The 21175-nt window shown below is 41.3% G+C and overlaps 1 pseudogene; it reads left to right on the top strand.

Annotated features, from left to right (window-relative positions):
* The window catches only part of LOC133903112 (lysophospholipid acyltransferase LPEAT1-like), a 66481-nt pseudogene extending 46398 nt beyond the window's left edge, over positions 1-20083 (top strand).
* The last annotated feature ends 1092 nt before the right edge of the window (positions 20084-21175 follow it).

The raw sequence follows: 21175 nt of genomic DNA, 5'->3' as shown, positions 1-21175 counted from the left end.
AAAGAAGGATTGTCGAAGTGAAGAATGTTATTGACGAGGAAGATTACAATCAATTCAACGCACTACCTCCTTTCGAAGAGGACATCGACCTAGGTCCTATGGAAGACACCGACTTACCTCCCTATGTACGTCGTGATCATAATGAGGTCGAATCATTAAGACAAAGTAGCTAAATTGCATTAATTACTATGTTTGAATTTGTTTTAGATGCAATTATACCTCGCTTTTTTATGGAAAGTTCAGCTTCTCTACGCGCGTGTGAAACTAAAACAAACTTTTTGCACCCTGTGGTACCAACAGTGAAAAGGGTTTCACTGCCGGTGGATTTAATTAACCTAGCAGTTAAAGTAGTTTCATTGCCGGTCATCCTATTGAGCTGCTAGTGAAGGCACTCTTTCAAATTTAAATAAATATGTATTAGGATTTTAGGTCAATAGAATATTAATAAATATAGATAGTACAAACTCAATTGGAACTCTTGAGTAGCCTAGTGGTTTGTTCATTCTTGGTGCAGGTCATGGGTTCGATTCTCTAGGCGCGCGCACAAAACTAAAACAAATATTTTGCATCCTACGATACCAAGAGTGAAAGGGGTTCCACTGCTGGTAGACATATTATCCAGAAGTGAAACTACTTTCACTGCCGGTGGATTTATTGAGCTGGTAGTGAAGGTACTCTTTCACTGCAGTGAAAGTCCTCCCCGATATAATTGCTCGATGCCTGCATCCTCGACACTTAGAAAAATTTTCTTGGCCTATGCTCTCCGCACCGAAATGCCTCTCACCACCTCCTCCCCAACGCCACCATCCCCGGAGCCCCATCTTCCCCGTCCCAGAAGTTGCCATCCCTGGAGCCCCATCGTCCCCGTTCCGGAGGCCACCATCCCCGGCGTCCCGTTGTCCCTGTCCCGAAGGCCGCTGTCCCCTTCTCTGGAGCCCTACCGTCCCTGACCCAGATGCCGTCGTCTATATCCTCGATGCCGCCATCCCTCGTCTTGCTCGTGCCACCGTCGTTCCGCGCCCACCCGCCTCACCAATTGATAGAGCAAAGGTAAATTTTATCATCACCTACCTCCATGCTCTGCTAATCTAGATAGCAGGTTACATATGTTTTATGCTCTGTGATGAAAGAATGCCCTGAGACTGGGCTTGATTTCTGAGTATACTAGCATAGAACTGGATGTTACTTATTGTATGTTCAGTTCTGTACTTGTACACTGAGAAATCCATGTTGGTTTGGCTATCTAGTGCAATACATGTTAAATTGATCCCTAGATGTGTGCTGCTATGAGTATAAAATCTGTATAATATAGTTGATACCTGGTAAAATTGTTATGTTAGCTTCTCTGAGCAGTCATTTTGCAAACTGATATTCAGTTCTCCTACCTCGACAGTTTCTTATTTGTTATGTTTAGAGTTTGTGCACTTTGTTGGCATAGCAGCCATGTCCATGATGTCTTAAATTTTGAATAACTAGATCATGTTCTATTTGCTATCTGAAATCTCAGAAACATTGATATGATAGGACAATGGAGGATATTGGTGCAAATTATCGAAGTCCTAATAAGGCCATGCTCTCTACTGAGAAGCAAACAATTCTTTTGAAATACAATAAAAAAGTGACGATGATGATATGGCTCAAGGCCGTATTTCTTTATTACTTCTAGGACTTTAGTACTGATTACCTGTTCGGAGAGAAAGCTAGCATTCTTCTCAAGTACTAAAGTCCTAATAAGGCCATTTTCTTCCTTTCCAAACAAGTAATTAGTATTGAAGTCCTAATAAGGCCATTTTCTTCCTTTCCAAATAGGTAATTAGTACTGAAGTCCTAATAAGGCCATTTGCTTAAGCAACTATGCTGTAATGTAACATGAACACTATCTTTTCTTTGCAGTAACATTTTTTGGTGTTAGTGTGGTTTGTATAGTATATTATTTTTGCATATTCTCTGAAATTTAGAACTACTATGACATGGTATGTTGTTGAGCCCTAGTATAGTTCAACTCCTGTTATGTGTTGTATTAAAAATTGTATTATTTTCATACTTGTTTTACAATTTTGCAAATGATAAAATTGGAGAACTATTTACCATACATATGACTGCAAATCTCGACTGGGATGGTTATTACACATGCACCTTGCACGTCTTTTCACTATCCCAGTCGAGCATGGAATCATATATAATTATCTCCATAATCTGATGCAGATCAATTAAATAATGGACTCTGTTGGATCGTGGTTGCATATGGTGCTGGTGACTGATTTTTGTTTTTTGTTTGTTGCTTTTCTTCTTACACACTATAATGTATAGATACTGATGCTATGCTTATTTTAGTACTGATCAATGCACTGTCATGATGAGTTTGTATGAAAAGCACTACCCAGTATATCATTTATGCCTATTATCTGAAATTTAGGATTGCTATCATGGTATGTTGTCCATCATGGTAAGCAACGTAGAGTGTTCTCCAGTTGGGAGGAATGCCACGCACAAATTAATGAATTTAAATGAGCATGTTACAAAGGATACAAGTCCAAACATGAAGCTGTTGCGGAATACAACAATCAAATCATCCAAGCCGAGCTAAAATTGTCTAACTTCAAAATTAAGAAGTGTGATATCACGTGTAAAGATGTTATAATCCAAGTTCTGGTTGTAATCATCATTATTTTTCTATGTAAGATGATGTGACTTGTAAGATCAATGTGTCAATTGTCAGTAGCTTTGTGCCTATTTTGCTTCATAAGATGTGATATCTTTTTGTTAAATGTGATCATAATGTACTCAATTACAATATTTTATGTCTATGCATTCTATCTATCGACTCCTTCATGGTTATCTCACTCTTTCGACAGCCCCTCTCCTTCCCTCGTCGGCTATATCTCTATCTGTAGAATACTCAACTGCTCATCATCATCGCATGCAGAACTTCCATTGGCATCACCAACCACCGATCTGGCCCAGGTGCCAGAAAGAGATGTAGTGCCACCGTCAAACATTGAAGAAGGTAGCCCGAGCCACTACCTCAACCTGGAACAATCAGACGCCTGTGGATGTAATGAGGTAATCTGTTCTACATATTATCATATAGGTTCTCAATAGTTTTTTCGCTTATGCGCAGATGCTTGATGCTTCGGAAGGTCACAACAATGAGCAATCTCAGGAGTGGCATCGTGTCTGAGGTCCCTCAAAGATGCCTATGGGACAATTTGTGATCACAGAGGTCTCACTAATAGGGGAGCCAACTACACCTAAGAGAGTTCTGGGGTCATATAAGTCAGTCTGTGGGATTGCTGTTAAGGATCACGTGCCCATGTGCTATAGATTGTGGACTGACGAACAAGGTGATCAGCACGTGGTTCCTGATTCGATCTAGAACGACATCTTGTGGCCCAAGATATTAGAGAAGTTTGACTTTGCTGAATGGACAGATATGGAAGTAGTTAAGAATAAGACGCTAATGATCATAGGCCTTCTTTTAAGAACTAAAAGGGCACACTGAACAGAACGTCTGTGCAGAAAGGTACAATGCCATATTTCCGCAAGTGGTTGTAACTAGAAGATCATTGGCAAGCCTTTGCGGAGTACAAGTCATCGGAATAAGCATAGAGGTTGAGTGAGGTGAACAAAGCGAACTCAAAGAAGAACCTCTACCCACACAAAGTCGGCAGTTGTGGGTACATGAGGAAAGAATGGTAGTGGCAACAATAGCTAGATCAACTACGAGAGAGAGGTGTCACGCTTGAGACGGAGGGCTGGAGTGATCGATTGATGCGCTTTCTTCTTGGGAGGGATGCTTCTTACTTGTCTAATGGAAGCTTATACTTTGCAACCTCCAAAGACCAGGAAATGATGCAAACTCTTGCAAAAAATCTTGCGGAAACCTACGAGTAATTTGCATAAGGCTCTTTCAATCCAGATAGGGGGACGAGCTCACATTGGTCCTGGGAAACAAAGAGCACGGTGGTCGCACTCGAGGCGTTGGGATGATGGGATGGAAATATGGATTCCGAGGCGACATCGACAATTACAAGAGTCAAAAGAGATCCCAAGCAAAGCTAGAGGTAGAATGAGAGGCAGAACAAGCTAGGATGATGCAAATGATTGATCAAGTGCTACAACATGAAAGGGAACATACAGATGAAAAGATAGCACAAGCGGTACAACAAGCCCTCATGCATGAATGAGGTGCCATTGTGAGCAATCAGGAATGGCCTGCAACATTTCCTAATGTTGCGCGCTCCAGCCCTGGTGCTCGTCAGAGTAGCTGTGCGTTCACGGAAGTTTCGGGAGCTGACCCCATCACTTATCCCACACAGCACAGACATTGTGTGAACTACACATTGGTGCTAGGAACATTACCATCAAGGTGGCTTCTAGCGTGGCTTATCCCCATGGCTCCCATGAACATTTTCACAGACGTTCGATACCGGAGGGCTACGCCGTGATTGAAGTAGACAAGGCAGTTGACCAGTACTATCATGTTAAGGTGGATTACCCCACAGAGGAGGAGGCAAACACTATCGGAGAGAACAAGCACACATTCATTGTTTAGGAGAAGGCCTACATAGTGTTTCCACCAGGGACAGCTACCGCGAATCTCTACTCTCCACTATGCCCCGAGCCACCATCGCCTTGAAGATCTCCCTCTCCTTAACCATCTCTCGAAATAAGTCCACCTCCTCAGTGATCGCCTCAAAGAAGTCCACCGCTCAAGAAGCCTGCACCATCAACAAGACAACCATCAGCTCAGAAAACAAGTTAGGTTCTAAAACATCCAAGCAGACGACATCATCTAAGAAGCCGGTGGCATCTAAGAAGTTAGCGGAACCCAAGGATGTCTATTCACTCACTGATGAGGAAACCAAAAAGATTGTGGACGCTAGTGTCACGACTCATTTCCATCCTCCACCACCTCCAATGAAGCCTGTTGTGCCTGGAGATACCATGAATTTTTTTCATGAATATGGCCAAATCTAAATAGACAGGGGTAGCTTCATGTAAGCCACCGAATGACTACAAACATATCAATAAGAAGCAGGCCAAGAGCAAATCAGCTCCAATTGTTCAAGATGCTCCAAGCATTAGGGATTTCCTGGGTACTTCTGGACTATCAGCAGAAAAACTTGCACGGTTTACTGTGGGAGCGGTTATTGCAAACTTGGATGTTACATGGCCATTTGAGTTCACCAAACCTTTGGTCAAACCAAATATAGAAAGAAACCATACAATTCAAATATGCCGATTACATCAGTGGTACTTGGATCAATCTAGGCAAGGTTTGCCTGTGTTCCCTGTAAGATACACAGAAGAATATTTTCTCAACGGGAATGGCTCCTTCTGGGTATATTTCAAGGACTTGTATGAGCTGTACAAGGAAGATACCCTCAACGTGGCTATAGTCAGAGCGTGGACTCTGTATGTGACTTATGCATATAAATCATGTTATATGATCTTGTACCTTTAAATTGCATGGCTAACTTCTCTATTTCGTAGAATGGAGAACCACGCATGCAGAAAACAAGTTGACCGTAATGTAGGATTCATCGATCCTTGGCTTGTAAACCAGACGCTTGTAAGGGAGAGTCCAGACTTCACCGAGAACTACATATTGAAGTGTCTGCTTCACCACCAATACAAGAAATTCATACTCTTACCCTACAACAATGAGTACATGCTTGCGTGTATGGGTGTTCTATTTTTATGGGCAACTCGATTCTAGTACTGATTTGTTATAGTGACATAATCTTCCTGCAGCTTTCATTGGATCCTCCTGGTCATCCACCCATACTTGAGCAAGATTATTGTCTTGGACTCACAAAAGAGAGCTCAGATGACTTACCAAAACCTCATCGACATGCTAAATAGGTAAATTCGATCATTTCATCATCTCGATGATTGCATCTAAGTTTAATTTGTATTCATATTAATGTACAAGGCGTACACAAGATATCGTAAAAAGAGTGTTATTCGCTTTTAATTTAGGAAGGAGTCTAATGTAAAAACTGACTTTCTGGTACGCACAGAATATTCATATCTTACAATTCCTACTGAATAAAAAGGTTCAATTGGTTCCACAAATGAATCGTTTCATCTTGAAGTGTTTGAGGCAGCCATCCGACAAGAATCTCTGCGTGTTTTATGTTCTAACTTTCATGCACGGATTCATCCCGGATGGAGACGCTATTAGGTTCAATGATCTTGAGGTATGAAATAATATATTGATGCCTTCTTTTCAATTTCTACACGTGTTCAAGGACTAATTTTATCGATTCTTCAAACGTAGTACTCCAAACTACGCACAAAAGAATTACAACCTGTAGAAACAAATGCCCTTCAAGAACAGATCACTGAGTTCTTCATGGAACATGTTATCAACCCAAATGGCGAGTTTCATGAACTGATCGTGTCGTCGACCACTGACAAACCTTCAGATTACACCGTACCTTCTAGTACATAGTATGCGACAAGGAGGAAGTCTACCAGAGGGTTAGATGGCTTACATATAGCCAAATGACACCATTTTAATGAAGGACATTAATTACTATGTATTAATTTAGGACATGAATTACTACGTATTAATTAAGGTGTATTTCAGAGTTGGTATCGTCGGACAACTCTTCGACAGAATGGCCTTCTAACAATGATGCGAAGGAGGAGCAAGAAGTAGTGGCTCATCAGTGCGCCCAAGAGGAGGATGATGAGAGGCTAGCCCATCAGTTGTGCACTGTGGAGGAGTAAGAAGCAGCCTCCCGTAAGCATACCCAGGAAGAGTAGGACGAGAGGGTGGCCTATTAGTGCGTTGTGGATGAGGTCGAATGTTCAAACTATACTAGCGTTCAAGAATCAAACTTCGATGTCTTTGACATGCCTGGAGCTTAGGCGATGCTACGATCCATCAAGCATGGTCGTGTCCTCTGCTCCACCACCATCGGCCCCCACGTCCCCGCACGTACATATGCCGTCAGCCGTCCACACGGAGATGCGATCCTCATCGCGGGAGAGGCAGAGGGATACTGGATTGGCTCAACTCGACTGACTTCTCGGGGGTTGACTTGTGAGAACTCTTATGTATATATGTGTGACATTAATTACTATGTATTAACGAAGGTGCCTTTATTATTGATTTATATTACATATATCTCATTGTATGCATGTATTGAGTGGGAGAGAGATGAAGAGATTGAGGAGAGAGAGGGAGGATAGAGAGGGAGGATAGGGTGGGAGTAGAAGAGGGGAGGCACAACACTGCCAACCGAATCCTTCAGCCGGCAGTGATAACCCCTTTCACTGTTAGTCCACAGAGCCGACAGTGATAGTCCCCACTGCCCGTTACCATTGCCGGCTCCAAAACCGGCAGTGAAGGGGGTTTTGGAGCCGGCAGTGAAGAGGGTTTCTGTAGTAGTGCTTCCATCTTGGCTATGTTTGAAGCGGACGTTCCTTATGATGCCTTTGCTGATCAATGGGCCGAACAAACCTGGCAACGATATCGATGTGTATCTCCAATCAATTCTTAAAGATCTCCTTGTACTATGAAAAGATGGCGTACATGTGTGAGATGAATACAAATGCGAGCATTTCAACCTATGCGCAATGTTGTTCGTAATGATCCAAGATTGGTCTGCTCTTGCTAAGCTATCAGGAAAGACTTTAAAAGGCTACAATAGATGTGTATAGTGCTTGGATGAAACATGGGGGTTATGGCTGAAGAACTAGAAGAAAATGGTCTACATGGGTCACCATAGGTTCCTATGTCCGGATCACCTGTACCGCATGAATAAAAGAGCTTTTGACTTCACAGTGGAGAATCATCGAGCTCCGAAGGTTCACACTAGGGAGCATGTATATAAGATGGTAACGAATCTTAGAGTTATCCTTGGAAAGGGGAAAGGAAGTACAAAATTCCCAGCTGGAAAACTCGCTCCTATATTTAAGAAGAGATCAATTTTTTGGAACCTACCTTATTGGAAGCAATGATGGTCCAACACACAATCGACGTCATACATGGGGAGAAGAACATGTTTGACAGCTTGATTGGTACCTTACTAGACATATCTGGTAAAACAAAAGATACACTTAATGCATGGTTGGATCAGGAAGATATGAAGCTAAGGAAAATTCTACATCCTAAAATCCTAGGAAAGTTCCCACGGCTTGCTACACCCTGAGCAAGGAAGAGAAGATCAGCCTGTACAGCTGCTTGCATGGAATCAAAGTTCCGACCGGTTACTCCAATGTAAAGAGATTAGTGAACATGAAAACTTTGAAGTTAATTGGCATGACGTCCCATGATTGTCACATGATAATGATACAGTTGCTTTCTATTGCAGTTAGAGGTATTATGTTGAATAAGGTCTGAGACCCAATCATAAAGTTGTGTTCGTTTTTCAATGCAATTTCACAAAAGGTCATCGATCTGAGCAAACTAACAAAGCTGCAGGAAGATGTGGTCCATACTATATGCCAGTATGAGAGTATTTTCCCTCCATCATTTTTTGACATAATACCCCATCTCATTGTTCACATCGTGCATGAGATAAAGTACCTTGGCCCCGTATTTCTACATCAGATGTATCATTTCGAAATGTTCATCTTAGTTCTGAAGAAATATGTTTGTAACCGAGGTCGGCCGGAAGGTTGCATGGCCCAAGGCTAGGGAACGGAGGAGGTCGTTGAGTTTGCTGTCAACTACATGGATCTAAAAGCAATTGGTAAGCATATATCTCGCCATTAGGGAAGGCTTAAGGGGAAAGGGATGCTAGGTCATAATACAGTTCATTCCAACGATTATATTTCGTTCACCCAAGCACACTTTATAGTTTTGCAACAATCAATTGCAGTGGACCCATATGTCAATAAGAATGTGCAAATGCTATGGTCCACAAATCCAACAAAGTCAGAGGATTGGATTGCAAGAGCACACAAAGATAATTTCAATAGTTCGTTACGTAGACACATGATGGATAAAGATACAGATGATGCACTGTTGGAAATATTGGCTAATGGGCTGTCAACTACGATTCATACATACTACGACATTAATGACTATACATTTTATACGAGAGCACAAGACAACAAGAGCACTAACCAAAATAGCGGTATTGGTATTGATTCCTATGACCATGATGGAACCATGGAGACCTACTATGGATTCATAGTGGAGTTTTGGGAGCTTCAATATGGAGAACAGTTGAAGATCCTCCTGTTCCGGTGCCTATGGGTCAGACTCCCAGGTGAAGTAAATACCGACAAGTATGGTATGACTACTGTCAACCTCAAACTTATCAGATATAGAGAATAATCATTCGTGCTTGCCAAAGATGTTACTCAAGTCTTCTATGTAAAGGAAACGAACCCAGTTAACAAGGACGAACGCCATGTGGTTCTTCAAGAAAAAAGAAAGATTGTCGGTGTTGAGAATGTCGTCGACAAGGAAAACTGCAATCAATTCGACGATCTGCCTCCTATCAGAGAGAATGTCAACCTGCCTCTCATTGACGACACTGAGGAACCCACCTACATATGCCGTGATCATAACAAAACTATAATCGTTAAATGAAAGCAGCTATGATGTAATAATTAATTTAGAATTCGCTGTTGTATGATAGGTATAGATCTAATTCGTACATACTAAGAATTACCTTAATTTCTACCAAGTAAAAAGCTTGGATTTTTTGTAAATATATACATTGCCTTAGGTAACAAATATGTACTACATAAATTATAAACCTAATATAAAGTAAATTACCTAGAATACAATAAATTATAAACTTAAATATACAATAAGTAAGTTCATGCAAAAAATAATGATTAAGTACTACACAAATTATAGATCTAATATAAACCTAGATATACAACAAAATGTTTTGTCAAAAAAAGTAAAACAATATTAGTACTAGTTATAGGGAAAAACAAGCATTAAAAGCCCCAATATTAGTGGCGACTTAATTTTACAACTGACACTGATAGTCCAAGTATCAGTGCCAGCTGCGTTAAACAAATGGCACCGATAGTCCAAGTATCATTGTCAGCTGTGGTATACAACGACACTGATACACAGCCAACACTGGTACTCTATCCCTATATAAACTGGAAAAAGTAAAACAATATCAATACTAGTTATAGGGGAAAACAGGCACTAAAAGCCCCAATAGCAGTGGTGACTTAATTTTACAACTGACACTGATAGTCCAAGTATCAGTGATAGCTGGGTTAAACAAATGGCACCGCTAGTCCAAGTATCATTGTCGGCTGTGGTATACAACGACACTGATACACAGCCGACACGGATACTCTATCTCTATATAAACTGGACTTAACTATAGCCTCTACATTCCTCATTTGCACACCCGCTGATTCCCGTTGTCTTCCCAATGCGCCATTTCCGAAGCTGGCTGCTGTCCTCATCCCTGTCACTAAGCCTCCCCGCCGTCCCTATCCTCGGAGCCGACGCCACCCATGGAGCCAACGCCATCCCTGTCATCCACGGAACCGACGCTATCCCCGTCACTGTTCCCAAAGCCAACACCGCCTCCCTGCCAAGGTATCCCATTGAACATATTATCCTAGTAGATTATTCACGAAAAGGGATGTGCTAAATGTGTGGGTTATGATGTTCTATATGTGTGGAAGGAAAACATGTTTGATGTTTTTAGCTGCACCTGTGCCTGTGAGCTTGTAATAAGATATTGATGGGTTCAATTTAAGCATTACTATCTCCAGCGTCATATCAATTCTCAACATCACTGTGAACTCTAGATTAGCCTGAGTAGAAGTAAAAGCAAGTAGCCTCAGCAAATAAATGCAGCAAGCACAGAAGTAATATAAATCTGTGATGATGTATTCATGTCCCATGCAGCTACTGGCTATATTTGCTTCTCCTTACAAACTTTCTAAGCGTCAAGACAGACTAGCTGCATGCTGATTTAGTTTCATGAGCAACTGATCAACACATTGCCATGCTTGAGTAAACTATCAATGGAAAAATTATGGGATTTAGATGTCACGTAACACAATGATCAAGGACCTACCTATTGCCTGATATTTTATCGAGAACCTTATAGCATATGCCATTTGGATGACATGTCAATTGCCTGAATACTATCTGCAGTTGCCTTTATTCTGAATGCTATCTGAATTACTTATTGGAGCAAAACTGCAGCTTAGACTTCCTGCATGTAACTGAACTAATTGCTGCAATTAGTGCTACACACCTCTTCGATGTATATACATAGGAGTTCCCATCAAGTCAGACTCTATTCTTCACTCTGACATCGAAGTTTCAATCCTAATGATACTCTCCCTAGCTGTTACTGTTTAAGTTACATGTAACTGAACTTTTGTTCTTGCCCCCATTATATTGCAGATTAACAGAGTACAAGATACTTTTCACAGATGGAAGTAGCTACCTGAATATTCTGAGGTGTATGTTTATCTCACCAAACAACTACGAACGAGCTGCTAAAATCCAATGGTTAATGGTCACCCTTTGACATGTTCCCATGATCTACCACCACCGAACTGTTTCCTCTCTTCAACTTTTTTAAGTTTTGATTATGTCAATGTACTACTGAACAAGGCAATTTCAGTTGCTGACATAAGAAAAGAACCTGATATTGACTACCAACGAGGTTGTAACGAGGTAGTGTTTCATGGAGAATTTTGTATTTTCATGTTAGTTTGATCATGCTTTGGTATCAGTGACCCAGATCGGTATTTTGTGCTACTTCTTCAAAATTTTACAACCAATCGCTATCAGATATAGTGCTTTTGGTATCAGTGACCCTCTTTAGTTCATTTGTTTGTGTAAGTAATCTTCATTATGGGAACTAGAAATTGAGTTTTCAGAATTTGCTACCCAAAGTGATCCCACAAAGTATTTGCCCAGAGAACCCTTTGTACTATGAAACTGTTTGCATGAGAATACGTTGGCGTACAGTTGGAACTCTTTTGTCAAGGCAAAAACCAGCTCTGAATCAAGGCAAACAATGCTAATGCAGATTGATGTTTCTGTAATTGTCATGCTGTCTTGCAGTAGTACTGAAAATTGTTCGGGCTGTCCACCTGTGCCTATACTGAATCATTTGTTAACCAACTTTTGTTCGTTAATAATATGCTAGGATGCAACTAGACATAATTTAGTCTGCATTCTATTGCTTTAGTTCTTGAGAATTCAGATTAGTGGAGAAAAAGATATAAAAGTGTAGTATCAAATGCAGGATATAATAGAAGTAAAACGATTCCCTTCACTCAATAATTCTCTATGGGCATGTTTGGATCCTATGAATTAGTCTGAATTGGAATCGTATTCCAAGCTCGGCCTGTTTGGCTCTACCATAGAATTGGAAAATAAGATTCCAGCCCATTCCAGTGAAGCCCATAAGCACTTGCACCACATTCCTGGCTGAAAAAACAGAAACTTTGATTCCCTGGCCTCCCAATTGAACTTCTCACCCCTGGCTCCCCCACACGTTGCCTCCATCGCAACCATCAACCGCCACCAACCACTCCCTGCCACTACCGACCGCTCCCCACCGCCACCGAGCATTCACTAAAGGTACCTTCCTCTCCTTCTCCTTCTCATTTTCCTCCCTCTTCCCTCAACCTGTAGCGCCACCGGCTGGCGCCGCGCAGGGCCGCCGCCGTCCCCATGTCGGCTCGCGGACATGCGGTGCTCGCAGATTTGATCTGTTAATTAGGTTTTGCCCACGACTGCGTCAACATCCTCCATCCATGGTGCTTGCAGATTTGATTGTTCACGGACGCAGCCGAGTAAGAGAAGTTCTTCAGAATTTGTAGCATATCTAATCCATGAGGTAGCGTATCTAATTACACCATCTAATTAGCAGATTTGTAACATATCCATGAGGTAGCCGAGTAGGAGAAGGTTTTGACAATCATGGTCACTGAACAGAACGCTGGCTTAGATTAGACGCTCAGACCTGAGCTAGTTCAAGCCAAGGTTCGGGTTCCTTCATAGTTGGCAGTGTAACGGACTAACAACTAAGCTAGAACTGCTAACCGCGAGAGCAAAACGAAGAGCGAAGAGGATATAGATCGGCTACCTTGGTTGCTCTAGGTTACTTTTTCCGGAATTAAAGTGACATTTTCATGCTCAAAGTTCAAGATGTGAAGTGAAAGTTGTTGAGTTTTTTAGTCAAAGTTCTTAGATCCAAGTTCGAAATTCTTAAGTTCCGAGTTCTTGAATTCGAGTTAAAAGTATTTTTATTTCTAACTTCATGATTTTGAGTTAATTTTTTTTCTTAATCCATGAGTTGAATGTGAGTTCCTAAATTCAAATCTGAAGTTTTTGAACTCTTGAGTTCAAAATCTAAGTTTTTGTTGAAAGTGGGGAGCTTGGAGGTGTATCGACGTGTGCAATGGTAAGGAGCTAGGAGCTCTTAGCCTCACTAACCTAGTTCAATTTGTTAGTTTAATGATGTTCATATTGTCAGTTGTTGAAGTGCTGGCGCTTGTTTGGGTATGTGATGTTGTACCTTCTATTTGGTGACTATATCAAGTGTTTCTTGTGTAACTCTGCTGAAGATCTCAACTCTCTCTCTCTGAAGGTGCTCCCCTTACTGCTTCTCCAACGAAACAAGATGATTTGAACTATTCTGTATAGATATTTTGTTCTCTGATTTTGGGCATTCATGTTCGATTGACACAGCTGTTTCCTTGGTTGTTCTTTGTGGGTGTCAATTTGGTAGAAAAAATTCCAACCTAACATGCACAGAATTTTCCTGGTCTCGTATCTTTCATACCTTGAAATTTTGTCAAGATGTTTTTGTCATATTAGGCTAGCAATTTTGTCAATATGGTTGCAGTAGGTTTCTATATGCACCCTTAGTTCCATGTCTATTCACTTTGTATGCATTTGCCAGTGAGTTATTATCCATTTAAATGGATGATTATATTATTAGGGGATCTAGTTTTTCCACTACTAAATAAAACCCCTTCACTGCTGGCCCGTAAAGAGGTTTCACTGCCGGTTTTGGAGCCAGCAGTGGGCAACGGGCAGTGATAGTTCCCGATTACCACTGTCGGTCCGGGGACCGACAGTGAAGGCTTCAGCCGGCAGTGATAGTCGGGCACCGAATCGATCTTTTTGGGGCTGAAAAAATGAAAAAATATATTTTTTACACCCGAGGAACCCCCACTCCCGCACCATCGTAAGTCACAAGTCACACGATTTTTTACACAAATACACGTGCGTGTGGTTCATGGCACTCGAACTTCGAACCTCTCGGCTCGTGCGATACGTCCTTACCATCTCACCACAGAAGTACTAGTCATACTATTAGCATGTACAATCCTTTTGACATCTTCTGTCTAAAACTTCAAACTATTAATTGGATATCTAAATGATATCAAATGAAAAGTTTTCAACTACAAAGTTGTAGATCTCGTCGAGAGCTACAGTTTTGATATAAAGTTTGTCCCCATCTGACTTCATATGAAAAGTTATAAATTTTTTGAAATAAACTATCATCCACTGTCACTGCCAGCTCTAGCCACGAGCTGGCAATGGTAGTATCACTGTCGGCTTGTGGCTAGAGCTAGCAGTGATGAGCATCATTACCGGTTGGTGGCCAGAGCCGGCAGTGATAGTCAAGGTTTCACTGCCGGCTCATAACATGAACCGACTGTGATACCGACTCATGGCTAGAGCCGGCAGCGATAGTGGATTTTCACTGTTGGTTCTTTTCGAATGGCCTTTTAGTGCCAGTGTTCCCAAGGCTCTTTCTAGGAAGACAGGGAGAACGATGAGGTAACCTTGGCATTTTGAAACAAGGAGCACACACATCGTACACACGGCAAGGGTTTGAGGCCTAGGAAGGTGGGATTCGAATAAAACACTGACACTTACAAGAAACAAAGAAAAGAAAATATTTCAGAAATGATGGCCATTCTAAAAGAAGAACTTGTAGAGAAGAGATGGATGACAGACGCCAAAATAGAAACAACTATGCAGCAAGCCAGGCAGCAAGCAAGGCATGAGTTGTTAGCCATCGCAGATAATGCTTTGGTGCCGAGCCCTAGTGCTCCCTGGAGCAGCTGCGCATCCACGGCGCTTCCAAGAGAAGCCTTAATCCATCATCCCATGGACGACATAATAGAAAGCATACCATGCAAGATTGTCGTGCTAGTCTTGGGTGTTCACACCATGATGGCTAGGGGTTTGGCTGAGCAATGTGTGGAAGGGACCCTCTTCAACCGTCGTCTGATACTATAGGGATACACCAGGGTACATGTCGATAATGTAATGCATAAGTACCATAAAAGCAACCTATATTACCCTGGAGAGGCGGGGCAAACGAGGCTCTCAGAAAATGTAGGTCAATACGTCCTATGGCACAAGCGCGACATATTATTTGGCAAAGACACAGACGAGTTTGGGTCTAGTTCGGAGTCATCGGACACAACCAGAGGATATCCGACTCCTTCACCGTCGCCTCCACAGCCACCCAGAAGCCCTCCACCTCCTCCTCCGTCAGCTTCACAGTCCACCCAAAAGATCTCCAACCCCTTCACTGCCACCGCCTATCCCGCTTCAGAAGATGGTAGCACATGCATAAGCTCAAAAGTCGATGTCATCTCATAAATTGACTTCATCATAGCAGCAAGCAGCAACTAAGAAGCGGCAATTAGCATCTAAGAAGTTGGCATCTCTACCTTATAATTTAACTAATGAGGAAACCAGATGGAAAGTGAGCGTCGATGTCACTGCACACTTCAAACGTACTGAGCCAGAGAAGAGTGATATCGATCCAGCAATGGTAGCCAAGTTTCTTCAGATTTTGACAAGACCTCTGGACCCACCGCTAAAATCTAACTACGTGCGCATCATGGGTAAAAAACAGTTGAGGAAGGCATCAATCGAGAAGGTAAAAAAATAAAAAGTGCTAGAACAACATGAAGAATTAGAAAGAAACTTTCTAATTGATGCCGGAATGACAAAAGAAGCACCTTTTGATGTGTCCAAGGTTGAAAAGGCAAAAACTAAATGGCAATTTAAGCTTAGTGAACCACTGGTCGAGTCCCTGTTAGAGGTAAAAACCCAAATCGGAGATTCCATGCCTGGTACTTGGAACAGTCGAAGGCTGGTAGAGAGATATTCGCATTCCACTACAAACATTGAAATTTCCTCCACGGGGATGGTGAAGTCTAGATTCATTTTGATGAAATGTATTGACTGTACCACCAAGACGCTCTCGGCGTTCAACTCATAAGTTTGTGGACTCTGTAAGTGTCTTATATTTATAATTCCTAGTATAAATTCTTATACCATTAGATTGAATGTCTTAACTTCCTATGTATGTAGAAAGAAGATACATACATGTGGTCAAAAGGGCATCACTGAAGTAGGATTCCTCGATCCAATGAAAATAAACCAGACGATGGTCGATCCAATGAAAATAAACCAGACGATGGTCGCCACCCTGCCATAGGCAACCATGGATTATGTGCTTGAATTTATTCAAACATACTAATTAAAGAAATACATACTTTTACCTTACAACTTTGGGTATGTATTTCTCTCCATGTTTGTAGTACTCTTTTTTAGCATCATGATATTAGAACTTAGGACTAATTACCTATGGTGACATAAGTGCAGATTTCACTGGGCCCTCTTTGTGATCCAGACTAGCTGTAGCAGTATCGTTGTCCTCGACGGGAATAGAAATTCAGTAGTCGAATACCAACCTGTCATAGACTTGCTATAAAGGTAAACTCATTTCATTAACGCTTTAGTAAACTTTGAATTGATTGAATCTAAGCCTAATTTCGGTCAATAATCACATAAGTACAGGGTGTATGTGCGCTACATCAAGAGGAAGGACGTCACTTTCCGTTCCGGTAGGAATGAAAAATCATAACAAACTTTTCTTGTGGCTTCAAGCCTAGGGCAAAAATTTATGTGGCTACTATGTATGTGACTTTATGCATGGATGGACCAAAAATAATTATAGTACCATTACCAAACTTGAGGTAAGTGGTATACATATTGATGACTAATTTTTCTACTCGTGTTCAAATATATTGATTTTTTCAATTCTGGTAATTGCCATAGAGAATCAACACAATTCAGGAACAACTCTGCAGGTTCATCAATGATCAAGTCATTCTAGAGTCCAGGTGGTACTATGTTTCCAAATGGTGTTGTTCACAAGCCGCCCCTTCACAAGCCGTCCCTTCAATTTTTAAACACGTCTTTTTAAGAACCGGCAGTGATAATTTGAACATCACTGGTTGTTTATATTACGAACTGTCAGTGATGTAATGTATCATTGTCGGTTCGTAACACGAACTGGCAATGGTACCCATTATCACTGTCGGTTCTTATTGGCACAATCTTTTTTGCGCGCTTAGAGCTTAAGAACCGACAGTGATATACTATCGCTGTCGGTTATTTTTTGCACCAGCAATGAAAACGGGGTGCAGGTGACCTTTTCTATGGTAGTGTACGACAAATGGGGATTACCTTCTTCCAGTTTAGACAGGAGCCTTCCTTGCAAGGGCACCAGTGCAGCCAGTCATTTTGAGATACCATACAGGAAATTTAGTCCAGCATGGGATTCCATGGATGGAGTAAGTACTGGTTGTAAATTTATACTTTCTTGAATATGGCAGTGCTGGAGTTGGAACCTACAAATAAACACAGGAAGGCATGAATAATACAGTGGAACCTTGTATGCAAAATTTCTTGTAATTTCCAGAGTAAAGCAGTTTGTTCCATTTATCGATATTTAGAATTTATTTAGGTTTTATTATGGGCTTAAATCAGTATGTTACCAACTTTGCCATTATTGTTATTTTCTCAATAGTATTGTTCACGTCTATTTAGCTAATACTAGAATAATATTAGACCTCCATAGGCCTCCTTTTCTAGGTTTTCTTGTGTATGGCCTCCCAGGTTTTGCTGATCGCTAGGTTTCTTCTTGTAACTGTTGTAACTTCTATAACTGAATAAAGAATTCCTACATACAAGAAAGATATTATTACACTACTACAGAGCACCACATATGTAGCACCCCATCAGTGACAGTTCAATAAAAATCGCAACTAAAGACATATCAGAGTTGATTCTTAAACTTTCGCACGCGAACAATGACTGAGGTGCTTAGAACCGGTACTGATACTTCAGTGCCGGTTCTATCCACTAACCGGCACTAATTGTTACTATCAGTGCCGGTTTCATATACCAACCGACACTGAAGCATAGCCGGACCTGAAATTTTTATTGAATAGGATTTTGGCTGCGACCATCCACGCTGGTTGTAGTCTCAATCGGCACTGAAACATAGCAGACCCAAAAATTTTATTGAACGAGATTTTGGCTCAGTCTGAGCTCTCTCGCATCCGATCGGCATTGGGCTTATCTCTTTGCGTATGTGCTTGTCCACTCTCTGTCTCTCTCTACCTTATGTCGTGTGCTCATCAACTCACTCTGCCTCCGCTCTCTCTCACTCAACTAGGAGCTCCTTGCCGTTGTCGCGCTCCGTCCTTCCTCTGCTTTTTCGGCCATCTCACTGCCCCACCACCTCTCCCCTCTATCATCACCTCACCACAACAAGCCCCATGCTCTAATCTCCAAATCTAGCCACTATGGAGTGCAGGCATGTGCTTGCTCGCGTCTGGCCTATGCTGTTGGTGTTCTTCGATATGTTATACTCCACTTGCATGTTGTCAGACTTATGCAGCGACGACGGGTCCGAGAGCACAGCATCGGCAGCGTGGCAGAGGCGGCGGGTCTGAGGACGCAGCAGCAGTGATAGGTCCGAGAGTGCGGCAGTGGTGGTGGGTACAAGAGTGCGACAGCAGCGACGGGAGCGACTGCGAGAGCTGCATCCTATCTGGCTCTTTCCGAGCCGACTAGGATGCCGCTCCCGCCGCCGCCAATTTTCTATTTTTTTTTTAATTCTGTGATAATGGCGAACCGACATTGATAATAATCGACTATCAGTGTCGAGTAAAGAGTGTCGGTTGAAAAACTAACACTTATGCCATTTTTCAACCGGCACTGATGTGGTTTTTTGCAGTAGTGTTACTTCACATGATCATGAGACAACCATGGTTAGAGTGCCTTTTCATGTTTGTATGAAACAGCCAAACATTTACTCATTGTTTCTATATTCCGAAGTATGGGGCACATGAACCGGCAAAATCTCTGTCAAGGGTCTTTTGTGGTGACATTTACATTTATTTCTGGAATTATCAACTAATATGGTTAAATTGTGAGAATATGTTATTTTCATCTTGATTCCATGGGTTGAGTAACTGATATGGTCCTCTCATCTTGACTAATGGAATTCTGAATCAAGAGTTATTTTTCTCTTATTAAACTCGTAGGCACGTCATGTGTTTTTGCTCCTCTGTCAATTTGTAAATTACTTGGAGGTGGTTCCATCGGTTGCATGTATACTATCCTTCTGAACAAGAAAAGGAAGATCCTAAGCTATAACCAGTAATGTCAGAAAACTGACCGCAATGGAGGTATTCTCATCTTTCCTAAGCTCCAAAATTACTGTTCACCTTTTCTATATGAATTAATATTTCATGATTTCCACCATATAACAACCTTCTCTCTCTGCAGGCAATTTAATTCTTTCTAATCTTGGGCTGGCGGACAAGGGTGTGTACCATGCAGCACTGAATGGTAATAGTCTACCTGGTGCTCTACATCAGAAAGACGATGGAAAGTCTCTGCATCGTCTTTTGTAAACTGACACCTGAAGAGATTTTAAAATGTAACTATGTGCGGATTTTAGTTTGTCATGCGGTGCTTGCTTTTCTTGTTTGAGGAGCATGTCGAATACCATCCTAGTACTACATTGTACAAAAATCATTAGCAATTATAGTTTGATAATTATCTTTGGCACATATGTTATGCTTGGACATTCATGCCCTTTATTATTTTGTTGTCCCTCTTATGGGCCTTTCAAATTTCAAGTGCTACCGTTTGCTTCACTAGAATCGAATGGTCTACTTAGTCTTCCCTGCAGGTTTATTATGTCAAAGCTCATTCAGAAATACTTGCTCGCTCCTATATAAAGTGGTTTCACTATTTGCCTTAAAATAATCTTCACTGTCAGTTTTAGAGTCGACAGTGACCAACGGATGGTGATAGTATCGATTATCACTGTCGGCCTGGGGACCAGTAATGAAGAAATTATCACTGCACAACAGTGATAGTCGGCTATCACTTCCGGCTGAAGGCTTCAGTCGGTAGTGATAGTCGGCCCAGATTCGATGTTTTTGACCCAAAAACAAAAATAATTTTTTTCGTGACCGATCATTCACTGCTCACCCGCCCTCGACACTCACTGCTCACTGACTTTTTTTTATCGCGTGAGTTGTAGGACTCAAACTCATGCCCTCACATCATAAGCTCCACGCATGTGACCCCTCTAACCATCTCACCTCTCATTTGTTCTTAAGTACAATAGCAAAATCAATCATTTTGATTTTTTCTGATCAAACGTTTGAACGACTATTTGGACATCTAAATGAACTTAAATGTAAAAGTTATCGACTGTAAAATTGTAGATCTAATCGAGTTCTATAATGTTCATATAAATTTTATCTCTATCCTACTACGTATGAAAAAGTTATAAATTTTTAAGATGAGTTGTCATCGACTAAGGTGGAAACATTGTTAAGATTCTTTGGGTATTTAAATGACTTCAAATTAAAAGGTTTTCAACTACAAAGTGGTAGATCTCATCGAGGGCTACAATTTTCATGTAAAGTTTTTCCTCATCCAACTTCATATAAAAAAGTTATAAATTTGTTAAGATAAACTATCATCCATTTATCACTGTCGGCTCGTTGCACGAGCCGGTATTGATATCTATTATCACTGTCGGTTCATAACACGAGCCGACAGTAATACTTAACGAACTATTACTGCCGATTTGTGGCTAGAATCAGCAGTGATAGTTCAAGTATCACTACCGATCGGTGATTTCATCCGACAGTGAAGCACCATTGCCGGCTCAAGCCTTTAGCCGGTAGTGATGCACTTTATCACTGCCGGTTTATAAATCCATATTGGCTTATTCTTCTCGTACGACTTTTAAACCGACAGTGATGCTCTATCATTGCCGGTCTATTAGATACTGATAGTGATATGCCAGCATAACCCGTTATATAGTAGTGGCTGTTAGTTTTA

Source organism: Phragmites australis, chromosome 2 (genome assembly GCF_958298935.1).
Source record: "Phragmites australis chromosome 2, lpPhrAust1.1, whole genome shotgun sequence".
NCBI lineage: Eukaryota > Viridiplantae > Streptophyta > Magnoliopsida > Poales > Poaceae > Phragmites > Phragmites australis.
This window is presented reverse-complemented; position numbering and strand designations above follow the sequence as displayed.